Source organism: Periplaneta americana, chromosome 13, assembly GCF_040183065.1.
Source record: "Periplaneta americana isolate PAMFEO1 chromosome 13, P.americana_PAMFEO1_priV1, whole genome shotgun sequence".
Classification (NCBI taxonomy): Eukaryota; Metazoa; Arthropoda; class Insecta; order Blattodea; family Blattidae; genus Periplaneta; species Periplaneta americana.
The window spans coordinates 36824910-36840319 of NC_091129.1; the positions used below are offsets into that span (position 1 = coordinate 36824910).

Below are 15410 nucleotides of genomic sequence, written 5' to 3' on the forward strand. Positions count from 1 at the left end.
CAGACGTCAAAGAATGCATGGAGCTCTACTTCATTGCCTCCCTGTGCCTCATGGCATATTATATGAGAATACCTTTTGAGGTTTCTGATGCAACTAAATTTAAAAGAACTTGAAAATTATCTGGGCACATTCAACAGCAATTTTTTAACTTCGTTAGGATGTGCTTTGAGTTCTTTCACACATGCACTTTCACTGTAATTTACGAATAACTGTAATCAGAACCTTTGCCTTTCCCCTTCTTTCCAATAGCCACCAGAACAAGAGAACCTCACAGTTGTAAGATGATGACAATCTTAACTTTTATTACAGAACAACAAACTCGAACTGACTACATTGTGCAAGTTGCTTCAGTGTGAGAGAAAGTCAGAAAAATATTGCCTGTTGCTAGTTGCATATTGCTCCAATGCGAGAGCTGCCTTACAGTGAATGAGTGAGCTCAATCTGAGTTAAATCACTCTCACATTCAACTGTGATCTTTTTTTAAAAGATTTGCAGTCTTTACAGCTACCTGACAATATCTTTTAAACATCCTATATAGTTGTTGTGTCATTATCCACCAAGAAGAGGCCTAGAAACACAAGTGCTGACAAAATTCACTCCTGTTCTCCGAGCCAACACAGGCTGATGACCTTCAAGCAGAGCTTTTCTCGTAGCTGGAGTACAGTAACAGTACGATGAATCACATAACAGGACTAGATCATCAACTTCTGACAAATGAGCAGCTTCAAGACATGAAGTAACTTGATCTTAATGTCCAGCTTGCTGCAAACCTGTAATCAAGGATGTAAAAACGAAGAAATATCAGAAACATCATTAAGAATTTGTAGGCTCCATTTGAAATTGACATCCTAGTATTTCTCAAAGAAGTTAATTGCTTTAACAGGATATTAACTGTAAAAATTATAATATAAGAAAAGACAGCTTTCTATGAAATTCTCACTCAAATTTAGAGTAAAATAATAAAACAATGCAAGGCGAAGAAAAAAAGAACTGATTTGCTAATACTATTTGTTTATACATCTTGATTACACAACTTTTAACACTGCATCACTTCGGAATATGTATTATATGATTTTCTTGTGTTAAACTCTGAGGATGACTCATAATACGTCGAAACACATAAACCAGGTACAATAGACTTTAACACAAGAAAATCATATAATACATATTCCGGACTATTTTTTTTTATAAAGACCAACAAACTAGATATGTCAAGGGCATGTAAGCAAGAATAGATGATGCCGAACAGAAAGAAGGGGACTTCAGTAGATTGCTGCCTAACCAAAGATAACCTGTTCTTATGTGACCTAGTAATGTTAAGGGGAGAGGATGGTATTTTTTGGTGAAAAATGAGTAAATTTTCAAAAAAAAAAAAAAAAAAAATTCTTTAAAATACCTTGTGATATGTGTGGAATGCATAGCACAATATTTTGTGGGTATTTGTGCCCTTATCGGATGTTCAGTCGCCATTTTTAAACTTCCTACGTTATGGATTTTTAAATCACTCGCCCACTTTTATTGGTGTTTCCGGTAAATTAAATTAAAAAAAAAAAATCTTTTTCTTTAAAATGCCCTTTGATATGTGTGGAATGTATTGCATAACATTTTGTGGGTATTTGTGCCCTTATCGGATGTTGAGACGTCATTTTTAAACTTCCTGCGCTATGGATTTTTAAATCACACGCCCGCTTTTATCGGTTTCCAGTAACTTCATTTTTTTTTGCTACATTGCCAGACAAAAATGGATGTAATTTCTGAACTATTAAAGATACATGCATGAAATTTAGAACACACATTCTTTAGACTATTACGAAACTTTTCTCTGTAACAGAATTTTGTTAATTGATTTCATTTTAAATATACGTCCGTTTGTTTGCAAGAAAGGAAATCACAAAATTGTTATTAAATTTTGTTTATTTTACAACCGTAGGGACTAATATCAAAATTCTGTTACAAACAGATTGTAGAACATGCTTTTGCAAATACAATGCAAAACACGGTTTGAATCTGTCTTTAAAAACGGTTTAGATATATCGGTTTTAGTACAGTCCTGCATTAGGTGTATTTTTTTTAAATTTGGGCCCCCAAATAATTTTTTTTTTTCAAAATATTTTTATATGGTTGAGTTGACAGAGCTATGAGCTCTCTACATACAAAAAATTAATATTTTACACCAAATAGGAAAAAAGTTTGAAAAAATACCATCCTCTCCCCTTAAATCTTGTAGGAATTGGTAACAAGCTTAAAGCACAGGTTTATGAGTCTTCTTATCAATGAGAAAAAGATTCCCATTGAAACCACATCTCCCTGCTCTGTTACATGGAGAGGAACGGGAATTCATGGTTGGAGTCTGCGATCAGAAAAACATCTATTAATATCAACAGTTCCAAATACATTGACACATTACTGAATAGACTGAGTGAAATTTCTAATTTCTATTTCTACTAATTTAAATTCTATCTGAAACATATCCATAACTGCCTTCTCAACTACTAGGTCAAATGAGGTAAATATGAGAAAGCAAAAAATTGAGTTAATTACGAGACAGCATAAAATTTAATTGAATGAGGTGGCATATATTATTGTAAGAAGTATGAGTGTAGTATTTATTAATTTTAGGTTACTTTAGGTTAAGTTAGTTTAGGTTACGATATGTCTGTTTAATGTGTACAATTGAACCACCTTTAAAATGAGTGTTGTGAAGAGAGAAAAAAAAATTGGTCATGTAGTTGTTGTTCCCCCCCCCCCCAAAAAAAGTCTAAATTCTTTTGAAATATTCTTTTAAAATGGAGTGTTTTGAAAAAAAGAAAATTGGTGGTGTAGTCGTTCTGAAATAATACTGGAAAATATTTGGGGCCAAGAGGAATTAAGTTACAGGAGAATGGAGAAAGTTACACAACCCAGAACTGGATGCATTGTATTCTTCACCCAACATAATTGAGGACCGTTTTTCCAAAACTAGCTTTCTGCAGAAGTGGGTAAAATTGAGTTACATATGGAACATACCATTTTAAGGTACTGGCTTTCATATTATGCAAATTGTTTAGCATATATCGCTTAGTTCCGCTGTAATAAGCTGAGAAAGTTCTGCTACGAAAACGACAAGCAACAAAGCAAAACCCGCTTTCTACATTATGTTGGCACTCTGAAAAATGTTTATTGCAATGACGTGAGTTTCCTTATTTCAGTTTTAATATCAAATTAATATGTTGGTAGATCCCACAAAATGTAAGTCTTTGCAGCATTTAATATGTTTGTAGCTCTATAATAATGTAAGTCTTCGCACCATTTTTACTCGTTCATTATATTGTATTACTATTGGAAAGTCAGACATTGCTGTTGCAGAGGTGAATATTTCGTTTTGATTAAGCAAAATGAGCGAATACACTGAACCAGTACAGCAAGTAAAAAGGGGAAAGAAGAAAAGAAGAACTTCAGTTAAAATGACTAGTTCAAAATACCATGAAGAAAGTGTAGGGCCCCTGGATGTTGGATGTGGTCATATAACACGAGATACTTCTGTCCAAGGTCCAAGAGGCTGTTATACTGCTGATTTAACCTATAAAGAAACGAATGGTGAATAGTATACTATATGTAGACTTAAGATATTGATAGATTAAAAATAAATTTCCATAACAGAATAATAGTTAAGATAAGAGCACCTATAGTCGACAGGACACCTACAGTTGACACTTTTTTTTTAAATGTTTGAAATAAGGTTAAATGTATTTCAAGGAAATTATGGATAAATCTGGTAACACTGTTGAACCCTCTCCTCTGCAACATCATTAAAGTTTGAACTTGTGTGGCCATTATATGTGGCTGATGCTGAACTGAAGACGTGTGTGTTTAGAATGAAGTAGATTAGTGAATGGCTTAATAAAATCACAAGAAGGTATACATTTAACTTTAGTTTAAGGGTGAATATTCTGAAATGGGTAAATGTATGTCCCAGCTGATTTAAGGAGTTTCTTGAAAATGTTAACTGATTACTTTTGCGTTTAACTAACTAACTCTCACATGTTTTAGTTGGAAACAAAGTATAAAAGGATTCATTTTAAAATTTATAATTAAAAAATAACGTCCAAACGTCAAAATGTAACTACAGTCCCTATGTCCCCAACTACATTTTACTCTGTTTTACTAAGTTTTTCTCGGAATGTTTCGATTTGATTTTATTTCCTCGGCCAAGATTATAAAAATAAATAGTTAAAATACTTATGAAAGACAGGAAATGTTGTTTGTTTAATTCTGAAAGGACACAACTTTAACGTAAAGTTTGTTCCCAAAAATTTCATAACGCCGGTCCCTCGAAATAAAAGAGCTACACAAAAGACAATGTTGTTTCATGTGGTAAATTCATGTGGTTGGTAGTGATGAGAGGTCAACATGGCGCCAGTTGAAAAACTTTTCGTCCATTATCGTAATTTATTTTATTGGAAAATACAAAAATCATCACTGATGACTGAATGTTATGTTTTCTATTGGTAACACCAGTCCCAGGTGGCATTATATATAGTTTGTATATACAAAACTTTCGCAATATATGCAAAACATTACAATGTTTGTCGACTAAAAAATCTAACCTCCATGATATTTTTAACGATTTATTTTGTCAGAACTATTGCGAAAATTATACTAATTTGTAACAACAGTCCCTGTAACATCAGTCCCTTCATTTAACATAAAATTATTAAATACTGGTGTATAAAGTAACTTCGAAAATTATTTCATGTGATTGTTTATAGGAAAGAAAAAAAAAAGTCTGATGATTAAAGTAGGAAATACGAAAGGGAGAAGATACGTAGGCAGAGGGCAAATATGACTGAAGAGAAGTTGCAGAAAAAAAGGGACTATGGCAAAGAATACGAAAAAAACAAAACAGCAGATATGACTGATCATGAAAAAAGAAATGTTCGAAGACAAGTGAAATCTGAAGTACAGAAGTTTAGAAGATACCTTAAACAATGGGCTGTAAGGGAAAGATAACAACAATCCCTTGGCTTTTTTTTTTAATTAGAAAATCTCACATAAATTTTTTTTTAAGCTAAACTGATACTAGAATCTTCAATAATAGCAGCAAATGTAACCAATGTGAGAAAAAAGTACACAAGTTAATATAATATATTTTTTCCAGTTTTGTTATTCTTATTTGCCCATTTCAGAATATTCACCCTTAAGATACATTTCTTTGCTTTTATATGTTAGTTACAAGAATTTTAGGATACAGAATATGTAATACCGTTCTGTTATTTCTTGTTGTTACAAAAAAAAACATGTTCTTAACCTAGTAGCAGGGATGTCAGGCATAGGTACCGATAATTTGTGTTTTCCCTAAGATTGACAGCTATGTCAACTTTAGGTTCTCAACTTAATATTACATTTCATAACTAGTTTGAGCATGCTTCCCACAGTGTGCATGAATATCCTTACTTTTTTCGTTTGCAACTCTTAGAACCTATAGCTGACAGGGGCTGTCAACTTGTGTCCCAATGTGTACCCAATGTGTCAGCTTTAGGAGATAATACTGAAGAACCATTTTTTTAGACAAAACACGGCTCCAAAAAAAATTCAACAATATTCCCAGCAATCTGTTGGAGAAGCATGTAGTCTGTTGGAGAAGCATTTAGAATTGTGAAATGAAGTGTTAAAATTACCATAGAATGACACATCATGAATATTAAATACGTGAGCTTACCTGACTTGTATGAATTGATATTCCAATCGTATTCACTGAGTGGGCTTGTAGAGACTCATTTCCAAAGCAGTCACAAACATTTTAAATTGGCATAGACCTCGACGTTTTATCTTTAAAGTGAATATCACAGAGTTCGTGAACACAAAATCTTCTTCCTTGGTAGTCTAGTGGTCTGATGAACAAAGGATACTCTGGAAGAAGGTAAAGATCCTACAGCTACAACAAAACATACCAATAGATATGAATGTATTAGAGCTACAAACTCAAACAGAAGCACCTAGGTCATAACAACACAGTCAGTTCAACCAGAACCACCTATGCTCACAACACCACAGCCAGTTCAACTATTAGAACCTCCTTCACTGTCAGAGGACGAAGCACCTGAAATGGCATCCACAAGCAAGGATTCTGTGCCTTTACCGTTCAGAAGGACTTTATTTTGGCCTCGCCCTGTTGAAAGAAAAGCCTCAAAAAAAAAAAAAAAACAGAGAAAGAATTCCTGCTGTAATTACCTCACAATAAGCATTAGAATATCTTAAAAAAAGAAAGGTAATAACAAGAAACTAGAAAACGAGAAGACTGGAAGAGAGCAAGAAAAAAGGATCGTTCAAGAGAAGAAAAAGAAGTAGCAGGGGAAGAAAGAGAGAGAAATGTCAGAATAGAAAGCTCAGATGAAAGTGCAGTTTCAATGATGAATACTAGTGACTCCGAATGGTGTGAAGAGGATCTAATGACATGATGAAAATCCTGAGCAACAGAATCTTAAAGAAGGGAATTTCATAATTTGTGAATTTGTTGGGGGAAAGAGAAATGCATCCAGATTTACTTACCTATGTATTTTTCAAGAAATAATAGAATATGTACCGGTAATAAAAGTAATGAGTTTGAGAAGTGTTACTGCAAGTAAAGCAGAATATGAAGCTGATATATTTAAATAAATAATTGGGTAGGTATATGGAGACTCCAAAGCGAACTGTAAGGGGGGGAACAGATAAGATATGTCTTCAAAAAGCAACTGAATGTCAAGGAGAAATAACTAGATCTTTCATTCATTCATTCATTCATTCATTCATTCATTTTATTCCATAGATCTTACATGAGCAATGAAGCTTTAAGATGTGGAACATGTCAACATTTTACAATATTACAATTACAATTTTTACAAATTTTTATAGTTTTACAATTTAGTAATTTTCTACAATTTTTACAATTTTGTACAATTTTTTTACATTTTTTTTACATTTTGGCGAGATGTAGTGAGATGAGATGAGGTCCGAGGATTCGCCAAAATATTACCCGGCATTTGCCTTTTCGGTGGGGGAAACCTCGGAAAAACCCAACCAGGTAATCAAATCAAAGGGGTTGATGCCAAGGACTCGCCATAGACCATCCGGCTTCAGTCCCAGTCTTTGTAATAAATTAAACTTGTTTTAAAGTAATAGTAATAATACCATTAAAGCTTAATAACTTGTATAAGGTCTTAGTAATTTCGTAGAAGACGGGCAAAATCCAACATGGCTGACGAAAACTATCAAAACGTTCTGCCAACTATGAAGTTCAAATCCCACCAAACATCACAAAATCAAGGATGGAAAATCAAACATATGTTCATATTTTTAAAGAAGAACAAGCCCTTAAAAAAAAATGAAAATATGTTCACTTTTTCACCTTTGATTTTGTTGGTGTTTGGTAGCATTCGAACTTCATAGTTGGCAGTACTTTTTTGGCAGTTTTGATCCGTACTTTACCCCCCCAAAAAAACTAAAACACAAAACAAAACAACCTTATCAAACAAAATTCAATCCTCATTGACGTCTTCAATGACAACCACTTCACTTCCAGTAGCCTATATGACACAAGTTCAAGGCAATCTAAACTTAAACCATGAAGGCAACAAAGAACCAAACCAACAATTTGTCATACAGTCAACTTTGTACAATTAAACCATGTATTTACACAAAATGAAATTCTATTCGAATAGGCCTACTTATTAATTACACTTTAATTTATAGGGAAAATTCAGTAAATAATTTCTTTAAAACCACAGTTTTCTCCTTAACAATCGACACAATTTTTATTCACCAGCGAAAGAACTAAACCAAAATCGACACGAAATTTAATACTCTCTTCTATGTTCACACATCTTTCACAAATATAATAAAATGACAAACTTTCAGTAGCTTTAGCCATCAGACACAATATAACACCACTCACATCAAACCACCAAGAACGCGGCTAACGACCAAGAACTGATGTCATTAACAATTCAAAATTGACGAAAATTCTAGTGCAAATGACAACTATAATTAATCAAATAGAAAAAAAAAATCACGGAATAAAACCCTAGAACTAACATATAAAAGTCACTAAAAATCACTATGTAATTCTAAAATAAAAAGTTGGTAATACTTACTACATTCAACCACGTGCCCATCTTCTATGAAATTACCAAGGTCTTTTATTGTGTATACATATACAAAATAGGCTACCTCTAAATCCCACTCACATAATTTTCTTAAGGATATAAAAAAATGTGTCAACTATAGGTTCTAGACATGTCAGCTTTAGGGTCCTTTCTATTTTCGTGCGTCAACTATAGGTGCATGTCAAGAGTTCATTGTTAAATTTATTTTTGAATATAAATATTCACAGTGTAACTAATAACACATATGTAGGTTAAAGTAGAGATTTGCAGGTGTCAGAATATATTTCTAAAATTCTTTCTTACAGTAAAGTACAGTCGGAGGATTGAAAAAAACAGTACACAGTTCCTTAACATGTGGACTACTGGTGCTCTTACCTTAATTAGCATTATTTTGGTTTGATTTTTAGAATTTCGGAAGCTTCTATATTTGAATAAATCAAAAACTGAACAAGATGCATATCTGCTTAAATATATGGCAGTTACAACATTTCTTAGGAAAAAGACTATGGAAACGGCAGCAACATCGTATGTATAAAATATATAATAAGAAAGATGGATGCAGTCATAGGCCTGTATACGTCTGTGCAAAATCATTTCAGACAATCACAGGCAAATGTTTCAAACTTAGTTCTGCAACATTAAGTATTAAGTTTAGTTATGCCGTAAGGTGTTAATGCAGTTTCACAAACTGACATTACATTAAAAATATTATTCTTTCAGGAATGTCATGTGACAGGCTTGCTCGCATTGCACGTTACTTCCTACTAAGTGGAAAAAATCCAGAAGAGAATTGTGGTGGGTCTCAAGTTACACCAGAACAACATGAAACCATGGAAGCAGTTAGGCATCATATAATGAAATATAAATGTAGGCAGAGTCATTATAGTCTCACAAGGACTCAAGAGAATATTTGGCACCAGAACACGATATAAATAAAATGCATACGCAATTCTGCAAAGAGAGGTTTAGAAGAAAAGCCCAAATGTTCCCTCTCCAAATATAAACATATTTTCTGTAGTAAATTTAATTTAAATTTCGGAAGTTCACACTTTGACATGTGCTCTACTTGTAAGGAAAATATTATAAAAATCAAATACTCAAAAAATAATGAAGTTATACTGAACCAGGCTCGTACTGAGCATAAATTACAGGCTGAAAAATTCTTCACAATAATGAAAACAATATTGATGTTATGTTTGGTATTATTCAACAAAATCTACCCTTCCCCAAAGTTTCTATAGGAGAAGCATTTTATCCCAAGCAAGCTTGGCTGTAACTTACAATCTTTGTATCATGAAGAATGAAAAACCAATGGATAAATCCAAAGTGCATTTCTACAATGGTTAGAGATGGAAGTGGGCCGTGGGGCTAATGAAATAGCTTCAGGGGTGTAGAGAATAGCTTACACAAGGAAGGAGTTACGTCAAAAGTACTCCAACTATTCTCTGACTCATGCATCTCTCAAAATAAGAACAGCATTTTACTAGCAACTCTTTCAAGGTTTCTAGAAAAGTCAAAGTAAGATGTTTTTCAGGATTGAACATTATTTCCCCATTCGAGGACATGGTTTCATGCCACTAGATAGACTATTCGGCGATGCAGAGAAAAAATACAGGCAGAAAAAAAGAAATCTTATCACCTAAACAGTACCGAGATTTTTGAGTGAACAAGAACTCAAAAAAGAAGACTGACATGTACTTGACCTCAAGGGAAAATCAAGTGAAATTTTGAAACAAAAACTGCCTTTCACTATCTCCAAAGCCCGAGTAACTGAATACCGAAAACTTTCCAACTATAAGATCCAGATTGATATTCAATATAAGCTACATATAACGGTGAGTCATCAGAGGTTGAATTTCTCAAAAAAGGAAAGAATTCCTTCAGAGAGATGGATACAGTTCCAAGAATGAAAAAAGTCAATCATGCAAGTAAAGAAAAGTGCCAAGATGTAGCAAAATTAAAAATTCATTGAAATGCCGGATGATGCCAAGACGTTCTATGAAGAGGTAAGCCTACTAAAGGAAATCATACAAAAGACTGGCTCAATGTAAGTGATGTGATGGAAAATATGTATGTAAGGGAAACATACTAACAAGGAGAGGACACGCTCTGTATACCACCGAATTAAATAAGATTGTGTGAGATGAAAGTACAAGAAGTACTGTTTAAAGTCATACCTGGTATGGGTGGCCAATGAACCCTCGTTTTGGAAATATTGGCTATTGTTTGTGACATATTTCTGTTAGGTGCTCAATAGGTAAGCATTAGACTGTGTAACGGCGTAGCCCATACGGTTGAATGCTGAGTTGTTATCCAGGCAACCTGAGTTCGAATCTTAACTGGTCCTATATTTTTTTTCTTTTAATAATGATTAATATTATGATCACAGTTCTCTATTTACATACCTATATCATATTTCTCAATGTATTGAATGCTTCATCATGTTTTAAACAAATTACTAATTAACTAACATTGTATTGTAAAGGATAAACAATAAACGTAGGAAGGTAAGATGTGTCACTGGTGTTTGTTCTATTTGTGTAGCAGCTATTCCATTTCATTTTGTAAACGATTCATTATGATGTCATAAAAACATACAAAACATACATATTTCCTGCACCATGCACAGCAAATGAAAGAAGGTTGTCCACAGTCACACACATTTTTCCGCACTTCTGCTGCGAAACAGATATCCTTCACATTCACAAACACTTCTCGTTCGTTTATCAATTTTGGTGCATAGCCTACCACGCATATTTCAACATGGCTTTGAATATAGGAACTGACAACTGAAAGTGAATTAAAATAATAATGATAATAATAATAATAGTAGTAATAATAATAATAATAATAATAATAATAATAATAATAATATCAAGCTTTAAAAAATGAGAAGGCATTAGGATTCGAACTCGGGTTGCCTGGATGACAACTCAGCATCCAACCACATGAGCTACGCCGTTACAGACTCTAATGCTTCCCTATTAGGCACCTAACGGAAGTAGGCCTATATCATAAACAATACCCAATATTTCCAAAACAAGGGGTCATTGGCCACCCATACCAGGTATGACTTTAAACAGTGTGTCTTGTACTTTCATGTCACAAAATCTGATTTAATTCAATGAAATACAGAGCGTGTCCTCTCCTTGTAAGTAAGACTCTTAAATAACTTGGCCTAGTTCATTATTCAGTGTAATAAACTCATTTAGCCTAGACCTATAGCGATATTGAAAAAAGTAATGTTCCTAAAAACATCGTTGTCAGTTAATTATGTTTAATTTATGTCTCAATGGTGTATTCTTATTGTTAATCAGCTTTTTGTCTCTCCTGAAAAACTGTAATTTTGCAAAGAGCAAAGAATGTCCTCAATTAGGAAGATTAAATCCAAACATTTTATATGGACAGGGCACGTAGTATGTATGGGTGAATCCAGAAATGCATACTGTGTGTTAATTGGAAGACTTCAGGGGAAAAAAAACCTTTGGATAGGTCAAGACGTAGATGGGAGGATAATATTAAAATGAATTTGAGACAGGTGGGATATGATAGTAGGGAATGGATTAATCTTGCTCAGAATAGGGATTGATGGCAGTCTTATCTGAATGCAATAATGAACCTCCGGGTTCCTTAAAAGCCATTTGTAAGTATGCATGACTCGACTTGAAGCCAAGTATGCCTCCATAAATACAGTTAATAACAGTTAACTTATATAGGGGATGTATAGGCTGAAATTTCGTAAAGAAATAACTTTGTTTGTCTTACAAATTAATTTAAACTTTAAAATATTTTAATATATTACTGAAACCCTCATACCGGTACTAAACAAATACAATGAAACAAACTGATGACAATGTTATTTATAAACAGTGGGGAGTAAATGAATCACAATAAGGCAACACATCATACAACACTCTTATTTATACACTTTACAAATATACGTTACATTTACTGTGTGCATAGAGGGTTAACTGCGTTTCCATGCCTATTGGGATGGGGGAATTACGATGTTATCTGTTATGTATTGTATCAGTCGTGTCCAACATGAAGAAAGGGAAGCAGCTAAGCACAGAACTTAAACATAAGATAATCAGTCTTGCTTTGAGGGGCTATTCACTCAGGAAAATTGGTAATGTGAAAAAAAGTCATTAAACTGTAAGTTATAAGTAAATAAGTTCAAATAGTATAGCTATAATGGTTCCATTAAGAATATTCCGAGAAGATGCAGAGAATCATTCCTGAATGAGAAAAAAGCTTCATTGTTCACTTTGAACCCACGTGTAAGTGCACCATAAATTGCGCAGATGTTGCAACAGCATTGGGTAAGAAGGTATCCAGTGAGACCAAGGTCCGTGGACGGTCTGTCGCTATCGCTCTCACAGGTCCCTTCATAACAGCCTTTAAAGAGAAAGTGAAGGCGCTGTAAATCTGTGACATCACCACGGGGACACACTCCACTGTCATCCCCTTGGCTTGTGCTGCCTTTATTAGTAATTACTGGAATTTACAAAACGCGGAGTGTTTTTGAGTTTGGTATACAGTACGTGGCCACATTATTATAATCACTCACATTTTTACTATATTTTACATATTACTTCCTCTTTTGAATTCTGGTTTCCTTTCTTAAGCAGAATTCACATTACATATTTAATTTTTAAACAATATTAAGTATAATTACAATTATAACAATGTTAATTCAAGAAATATTGATAAATAACCAGCCACACCTCATTTTTACAGAAATTTCAGTATTTCGTACGACCTCCTTTGGCTTTAATTACAGTTTCAATTCTCTTTGACATGCTTACAATACACTTCTGTATTATTTCCTGGATCCTCTCATTGTGATTCCAAACGTGTATCAGCCTTTCAATAAGTCCAACTCTGGTAGTAATAAATTCTTTTGCCATCTCTCTTTTTACGAGTTTCCAGACGTTCTCAATGGGGTTCAAGTCCGGTGAGTTTCCTGGCCATGGCAAAAGTGGAATGTTTTTGGAAGCCAGAAACGTTTTGACTCTCCTAGCAGTGTGGCAAGGTGCACCATCTTGCATAAAAATATATTTCTCCCCATTTGGGAACCATTCATTCAGCTGAAAGATAAGCCTGTTTTCCAATACCTGGATATATTGATCTTGTTTCATTGTTCCCTGAACAATGTAGAGTCGTCCTGAACCTTCGCCTGATATCACAGACCATATCATGACTGATATTGGGTGTTTAACTGGTTTAACCAGGCATCCAGGAGCAAAATTTTCTCCCTTTCGTCGACGAACAAAAATAGCTTTGTCCATCAAACACTGAAAGGTTGATTCATCGGAGAAGCAAACCTGAAAATTGTCAAAGAAACTGATAAAAAAAACTCTAAATTCTGTCTGTAAGTATTAAATACAGTATTTAATTTAAAGTTTTTATCAGTTTCTTTGACAATTTTTAGGTTTGCTTCTCCGATGAATCAACCTTTCAGTGTTTGATGGACAAAGCTATTTTTGTTCGTCGACGAAAGGGAGAAAATTTTGCTCCTGGATGCCTGGTTAAACCAGTTAAACACCCAATATCAGTCATGATATGGTCTGTGATATCAGGCGAAGGTTCAGGACGACTCTACATTGTTCAGGGAACAATGAAACAAGATCAATATATCCAGGTATTGGAAAACAGGCTTATCTTTCAGCTGAATGAATGGTTCCCAAATGGGGAGAAATATATTTTTATGCAAGATGGTGCACCTTGCCACACTGCTAGGAGAGTCAAAACGTTTCTGGCTTCCAAAAACATTCCACTTTTGCCATGGCCAGGAAACTCACCGGACTTGAACCCCATTGAGAACGTCTGGAAACTCGTAAAAAGAGAGATGGCAAAAGAATTTATTACTACCAGAGTTGGACTTATTGAAAGGCTGATACACGTTTGGAATCACAATGAGAGGATCCAGGAAATAATACAGAAGTGTATTGCAAGGATGCCAAAGAGAATTGGAGCTGTAATTAAAGCCAAAGGAGGTCGTACAAAATACTGAAATTTCTGTAAAAATGAGGTGTGGTTGGTTATTTATCAATATTTCTTGAATTAACATTGTTATAATTGTAATTATACTTAATATTGTTTAAAAATTAAATATGTAATGTGAATTCTGCTTAAGAAAGGAAACTAGAGTTCAAATGAGGAAGTAATATGTAAAGTATAGTAAAAATGTGAGTGATTATAATAATGTGGCCAGGTACTGTAGACTTTGCTAGTGTGCTATTTATAATAGGCCTATATTGTTACTATTATAGAATGCAAAATGCCAAATTGTGTGGTGAGCGAGTGTCAGAATTATAGCAGGAAAACTAAAGGCTCGAGTGTTATCATACGTTTCCCTCTGATCCAAAGCTGCGAAAGATTTGGAGATTAAGTGTTACCGAAAGGATAAATTTAATCTTGAAACTGCGTGTAGATGTTCCGAACATTTCACATCTGATTTCAATGAGCGTGATTTGAATGCAGAGCTTTTAAACATACCAGCAAAGAAAAGAAAAGAATGAAATTAAATGCCCAACCGTCGCTGATTTTACGAGTGTGCTATGTGAAAAACAGTGAGATAAACAGTGCAAGAAGTAAACGTGTAGAAGAGAGAACTTGCAGAAAAAGGTTTTGTTTGAGGTAATTGAACAATAATTAGATGCAAAGACAATAGTGCGTCGGGATGTTCCACTGGATGTGTTATATTTTATCTGTTCATTAGAAAATGAGGAACTGAATCTCAAAAAAAGAAAATGAAGAAGTAAGTAAAGAAAATGAAAAACTTAAATTAGACATTGAAAAGTTAGAGTCTAAATTAGAAACATAATTTGACAAAGAAAGTGTTTAAATCACTTAGTAAATGGAAAAGTAAAACATTAGCTAAAGTGTTCACTCCAGGGCAAATAAAAATGCTTATTAGCGGGAAAAGGAAGCAAAGATTGGAAGAACAAGACATGATCCCTGCATTAGCCGTACAATCATTTGAGATCACAGGTGGGAATTGCTCTACCAAGCGTTGCTACCCTGCAGCGTTGGACAAAAAAATTGCCCTTTTCTCCTGGTATTCTTACACCGTTACTGAAAATTTTAAAAGAACAGGGGTTGTCTTTGAGTGAAATGGATAAGTTATCAATGTTACTGTTTGATGAGATGAATGTCAATGGTGTCATTTGTTAGGATCGTAAGGGTCCTCACAGAAATGCTTAAATTGTAATGATCCGAGGATTGGCAAGTGAGTGGAAGCAGCCCATCTATTATGCTTTCGATAAAACAATGAACAGAGAG

General features: G+C 34.0%; 1 protein-coding gene across 1 annotated transcript in view; it reads right to left on the reverse strand.

Moving 5' to 3' along the window:
- LOC138711803 (uncharacterized) overlaps positions 1-15410 on the reverse strand; it is a 342343-nt gene that overhangs the window by 74340 nt on the left and 252593 nt on the right. The window contains exons 6-8 of the mRNA XM_069843046.1: positions 5699-5889; positions 3462-3559; positions 509-770 (exon numbers count right to left, since the gene is read on the reverse strand). The gene's annotated coding sequence lies outside the window, so the exon portion shown is untranslated. The remainder of the gene's footprint in view (positions 1-508; positions 771-3461; positions 3560-5698; positions 5890-15410) is intronic.